At 37.1% G+C, this 6,793-nt stretch overlaps 1 non-coding gene across 1 annotated transcript; it reads left to right on the forward strand.

The window, feature by feature from the left end:
* Positions 1 to 72, forward strand: Trnad-guc (transfer RNA aspartic acid (anticodon GUC)). The gene has a single exon. It is a non-coding gene; the product is annotated as a tRNA-Asp (tRNA).
* Positions 73 to 6,793: the final 6,721 nt, after the last annotated feature.

A 6,793-nucleotide genomic window follows, 5' to 3' on the forward strand; every position in this document is an offset into this window, starting at 1 on the left:
TCCTCGATAGTATAGTGGTCAGTATCCCCGCCTGTCACGCGGGAGACCGGGGTTCAATTCCCCGTCGGGGAGTCTAAGTGGTTCTGCACGAACTTTATTTTAATTTTTATTACATTAACATTACAAAAACCTTTTAATTTTCCTATAAATATTTCAAAATACGTAAATAAATATTTTAAGCCCTTTTGCGAAACAATTTTTGTTCGAGATCTTTGCTAAGAACACACGACAGTCACCATAATGTGTTATTTATGATCGAGTTCATCAGAAAGTGACTGCATGGTGAATAACAACACAACACGAAGTTATTTTTGGAGAAACACGTAGTGGTGGGATGTGGTGTACGGTGTAAAATTGATTTGTGCGATCGGTCAGCGAAGCTCTTTGACTAACAAACGCGAGATGGCGCTGTAGACATCTTAGTAGTAATGGCGATCAGTCTCACATTACAAATCGTAAAATTAAGGGGTAATATGCGTTTCCTCGGGTAAAAACAGTCTTTTTCAACAATTTTTTGTTATATTAAAAACGAAATATTTTATTAGAATTTTTATTGTTACACATACACTACTAACAAAGAAATTCTGAAATTTTTGAAAAAAAAATTTTCAAACTCGGCGATTGCGATCCCATTTTCATGATCATCTAAAGTGAAAAATACGTATTTTAGTTAAAACCTTAGCTTAGAACCTGGACGAAGGAAAAAACTGAGCATTTGATTTTTCCAGACATTTTTAGAAAAATATTTTGGTAAAAATTTTGCGATTTTTTTTTCAAATTGTTGTCATGGAAAAAAAATCCTTTGTTCAAGTTTTTAAGAATTGTTTCTGAAAAACCTGTGTAAAATTTCATGAAGATCGTTTGAGTAGTTCTCGAGAAATCTTGCCAACCGACTTCAGAAACACAGTTCCGAGAAAAACGGGCTTAAAGACGGGTTTAGCCTACCTGGCCTCGAGCGCACAAGTTCTCAAGGCTGTATTTCCGAAACTATTATTTGAATCAAATTCAAAATTTAGAAAAATATTCTAGAGATGTTGCAGAATTTAATAAGGGAATAAGAAAACTCGATTTTTTGAAACCCATAAACCCATGTAACTCCTTAATTGAAGTAGGACAAAGTGTCTTCAAGAGAATTCGTTTTGGCAAGTTAAATAATTTGGTGGATTTTCATAAATTACATGAATGTATATATCTATTTTTCACTGGAGTTGTTGAATCCTTTGAATAGTTCTATGGTAAACTATAGAAGTATTAGCTGGTTGGCAAATATTACAGGTGAATCAAAATTTTAAACTTTAATAAACTGTAAATACATGAATATACGATAAATTCTCTCCTTTTCCCTAAATTAACTTTACAAATTGGTTTAGTTGAAAGTTAAAAAAAAAAGTTTGAGCAAAAAGTATGTGCAAAAATTTAGAAATATTTATATGCACAAAACTATTAGAGTAAGAGCACGAAAGCAAACTTCAACAGAGCAGTGCGCCTTAGGTTAAGCACATAGTGGAACGAAGAAAAATTTAGTTATTAAAGCGCAGACAAAACGAAATAGAAAATAAATTCTTGATCATTTAGTATAGATCCACAGGTTGTAATGCATTTGTGTCCATCTATCTGCTTACAAGTATAAAAAGCGTGCTTGCTCACTATTCCACTCTGTGCCCAGCCTTAACTGTTGCGTATACGCCATGCAGCATTTCTGTTGTCTGTTGTGTCTGTCATTTCCACTGCACACATTCGACTGGGTTTAGAGGCAGAAATGCATTTAATTTAGAATAAAGTTTTTTTCGTCGCTGGAACTTCTTTTTATGGCATGCGAAAATAAAAATATGCTTATTTGTTCGTATATATGTTTGCTTTTGTAATTTTTACTAAACAAATAACAGCTGCAAAGTACTATGTAAATAAAGTTAGCGTAGACATGTAGCCACTGCGAATGATATAAAGCCCTTGGCAGACATATATATATTATATATACATATATACACAAACATATAAGCCCCACATAGATACAAACATGAAATGCGACCGCTTATGCTCCAAAAAATACACACGTCCCAAATGAAAATGTGGAAAAAGATATGACACTGAGCAGTCATTTGCAGCGTCGAGGCGCAAAGGCACACACACACACATTTGCAAAAAAACGTCTGCTGCACTCTTTACATACAAGTGCACATAGCTATGCCTTCCCCAAGTCCAATTTTGTTATTTAGTTTAGTTGCTGCAAAAACAAACTTTTTGCGCCTTTTCCACTTGACTGCAAACATTTGTTTCGAGTTTGTGAGCGCTGAGTTGGAGTTTGGTGAATGACTTTAGTCTGTTGGCGCATTCGCCGCTGTTTTGTATCTAATTCGAAAATGAAGTTTAACAAATACAGGCAAATAAAACAAAATTTTTGTTTTAAAATGAAGTTATTTTGCTGCTGGTACTGCGAAAAAATATCAACAATTTCCTAAACAAAACTTGAAAACTTCGTGACAAGCGGAAATGTAAAAGCGACGCGCATGGCTGTGCGTCATTTGAACGGAAAACTTGTGGAGAGTTGTTAAAATCGAAATAAAACTAGATAAATAAATGGTGAATGAAGTAGAAGTTTCGCTAAATTTATAAATAGTTAAATTTAGAAAATGTTGCCTAAATTTAGGGTCACTTTAGAATAATATATCAAAAAAAAAAATTCGAAAAGATAGGAAAAGTTGTGGTTTCTCTAGTAAAAAGGCGATATAGCAAAAGGATCTTTCTCTAATATAACAAAAAATATTCAATAATACGTGGATATGAGCTCTGCAGTTTTTGATTGAGATCATATAGATTATTTGTCATTTATTTCCGCAATTTGGCGCCAATATATTGATACCAAGTACAGCCAGGTCTTTCTCCGTTTTTTTTTTTTCAACCGAGTGGAAGTCTTCCCCTTCCTCTGCTTCCCCGGCGGGTATTCCGTCGAATGCTTTCAGAGTTGGTGTGTTTTCATCCATTAGGACTAGCTCATAGATATTTCCTCTTGACCTTGTTCACTACCAGGAGGATGGAGTCATGTGCAGAAGTTCACGCAAGTGAGGTAAGTTCTCCGAGCGCCATTCACTTAAGAGTGGTCAGAAACGATTCTATTACATATGGATCAAGCAGCTCACGATTTCCGGTCTTAGACCAAGTATCCTCTGGGTAGTCAAAGAACTTCCGTTTAAAGGCGAGATAAAGTGAAAAGAACCATACTTCCATACAGTGGTAGCTCGGTTTGGGACCCACCACAAAAAGTTTGTGTAGCTAACCGATTTCAGGAAGTCATGAAACTTATAGAAGGTTATTTCTTACATATTTAGTTCTAACATTAGAAGTGCTTCTGGGTTTTGCTTATAGGATCTCCAGCAACAATTATTATTAAAATGCCTTCGACCTCTCACGCAACCTTATAGACTCCTCCATATTAAACTGTGGCTCTTTTAGATGCTCTTTCTAACGGTGATAGACATTTGAAATATTAAGGCTTGGAAAGAAGTGTAAATAAAAATCTTTCAGAGCTTTTTCGAAAAGTTTTTAGTGGAGCGCTATCAACACCTCTGTTTCAATATAAAAGCAAAATTGTTAAGCATCTTTCAGTACACTGTAGTCTAAGTAAGAAATTCTAATCAAGGAATATAATTTTCTCCCTACCCGATTCGAAATGCAACTTAAATTTTATGTGCAGAAAAATATTGAAATATAAAAGCGAATGCCGAGTGCAGAGGAACAAATATAAAATGTCAGACTGTCATTGGGAGATGTTAATAAAAATTATTGAAGCAAATAAATGGCAAATAACAGTAAAGAGCTGCAAAGTACTCGTGCGGGAACAACAAATACAAAAGGGAACAGACGTAGGAGCTTGGCTGTCACTTGGTTATTGACGGTAAAAATGCACAAGGCAGCGCACAGTCAAAGGGAAGTGTTGTGAAAATGCGTAGGTTTGTTAGTGTCTAGCGCTATGAATGTATTAGTAGTTATGTGCAGCAGTTCGATTTGTCGCACGCATACATATCACCTCGTTTGCTTAAGTGTGTGTACGAGAGCATGAATCCTGCGTATCTATGAAATTGACAACAAGCAAACGACTTGCCAGCAAACTGACAATTGTGGCAACAGCAACAACAACAAAAACAGCAAGAAGGCAGTGTATGCCGAAGTGATAATAAAGGAATGCTTGAAGTGAAACAATAAATGCAAATCGACTGTTGTAAAAGTGCAAATAAATATGAATCTACAGTTGAGCGAGTTGAGACGCTTGGCAGGAGGCTACCGTTAAAGGCATAAGCACTTAAATGCATTGAGGCATGCAACGGCATAGCAACAACTGCACACATACAAACTATTTACGTACAAAATAATGCCCCAAGGCGCCGAAAACTATGCTCACTTCACTTGTTGTCTGTTGACTGTGCCCACACCGCAGCCTCCCTGCCTCACCATAGTTTATGCGTATGTGTGCGGGTGTAGTGGTAGGCAGCTTATTGCTTACGCTAAATTTCGTCGAGACAACAAACAAGACAAACAACATTGGTGAGTGTAAAGTTTGAAAACAATACACACAATTGAAATGCTGGCGCTGGTGGCGAGGATATTGAAAGGATGTGCGCGTTAACAGTCTGATTTTAAGAGATAGCATTTAGTAGATGCATAAATGTCCCAGCACAAATGCATAAACATACAAAGCAGGGTCGGGTTGTGTATGCGCAGCTACGCAATGGTTCTGTTTTGTAGTGTCGCCGGCAGTGGGAGCGCCTTTAAGTAGACTTGTAGGTTGTGAGAGAGAGGCTCGGCGATGCTGCCTGAAACTTACACTATTTTACAAAGTGTCGTTGCTAAAAGAAATTTGTACACCTAACTTATTTAAACGCTAAATATTTCCGAGATCGTAGTCAGGTTTTCATTTAATCTGACGGTGTTATAGCACGGTAAAGTTTGTAATCTGCTCAGCAGGTTTAACAAATACAAATTTTCGAAAGAGTTTTGGCTGCAGTCTCAACATAGGTTCAACAAATACATATATTTTTGGTCAATATTAATAGAAAACCATGTGCATGAAGTTCTTAACTATTTATATATAGAGCTACAGAGACCTTTCTAGGATTTATACAAATAACTCATCATTTTCTCAAGTGCTAGAAGTTGAGATAAGATCAAGAGGTCCTAAAACCAAAACCAATAGGTACTACAACATTACCTTTTCTACTAGACGTTTCTATCTGAAAGACAATGGTTGAAGGTAACAGGTTTTTCAATAGAGAAGCTACAAAAGTAGACCGATAGGGACAGCAAACGCCGCTATATTTTTCCGCTTTTTCAATATTTCTCTTCAGTAAGATTTGCTATTTTATCATGGAATACTATAAGACCCAAGAACGAGCCAAAATTATTAAAATTTACTACCGAAATTCAGACCCAGTGGCCTCAACTTTAAGAGCGTTACGTCCAATTTATGGTCGTCATAATCGTCCTGTCAGATCAAAAATTGAGCGTTAAGTGGAAAATTTTGAATACAAAATGTTACTGTCCGAGTGAGAAAAAATTGGGCCCGTAGTGTCGAGAATATTACTGTCGCTAGCGCCTCAATTGCGGAAGACAAAAATCAGTCTCTCACACGTCGTTCTCAAGCGTTGTGTATCTCTGTGACGTCATTGTGGCAAAATGATCTTGGACTACATCCTTACAAGATCAAATTGACGCAAGAACTGAAGCCGCTTGACCACCAGAATTGTGGTATGATCCTGAATTGGGCTGAGCAACAACTTGAAAATGATCCGAACTTTCGTCGAAAGATCATATTCAGCGATGAGGCTCATTGCTGGCTGAATGGCTTCGTTAGTAAGTAAAATATTCGTCTGGCAGCAATTCACACGTACTCCATGAGTCACCATTGCATACATTACGTTTTGGTGCGATTTATGAGCCAGCGCCATCATTGGCCTGTACTTCTACCATGATGATCAAGACCGGCACGTTACTGTGAATGGGAATCGTTACCGATCAATGATAACCGAATATTTTTGGCCCGAATCGGATGATATGCTCTTGGACAATATGTGGTTTCAACAGAACGGCGCCACAAGCCACACAGTGAATGTCACAATCGATTTATTGAAAACCAAGTTTGGTGAACGTGTTATCTCACAAAATGGCCAAGTAAATTGGCCGCCTCGGTTGTGCGATTTGATGCCGTTAGACTATTTCCTAATAATCGGCTTTGCATAAATTTATTGCAGGTCGACGACCAGTTATAGCCATCTTGAGCGACTATGGCGGATTTTTAGACCTGCTTGTGGTGAAGTAGAATTTCAGGGATGAAAAAGAGTGTTATTGTCAACATTTTTTAAGGGCACGTATTTTTCCTGATCGTAGATCGGGGTACGAAAAAATGGTGTTATCACTCAACTAACATCAATATTTCAGAGTCTGTACTGAAATTATACGAAGAAAAGATCTATAATATTTTAATGATCCATTACATATGTATATATTATACAGTTTGTGGCACTATTTTCAACGCAATGGAATGTAATCGTGGATAAAATAGTTGCATCACTAACCCTCCTCTTTCCGTTTTTCGTCACAAATCCGCCTGAGGTGTTTATCGACAAGAAGTAAGCGCCTCAAATTCAACGAAATGAGACTTTCAGTGAAAGGATTGCATAAGAGTCGAAGCGAGGAGAAGTGGATGAATATCTCCATAGGAATATATACACACATATATACGCACACACACTTTGCAGCATTTATCCACTCAATGGCAAAAATTCGCAAACGCATTTACGTT

This window comes from Bactrocera neohumeralis, chromosome 4 (assembly GCF_024586455.1).
Source record: "Bactrocera neohumeralis isolate Rockhampton chromosome 4, APGP_CSIRO_Bneo_wtdbg2-racon-allhic-juicebox.fasta_v2, whole genome shotgun sequence".
Classification (NCBI taxonomy): Eukaryota; Metazoa; Arthropoda; class Insecta; order Diptera; family Tephritidae; genus Bactrocera; species Bactrocera neohumeralis.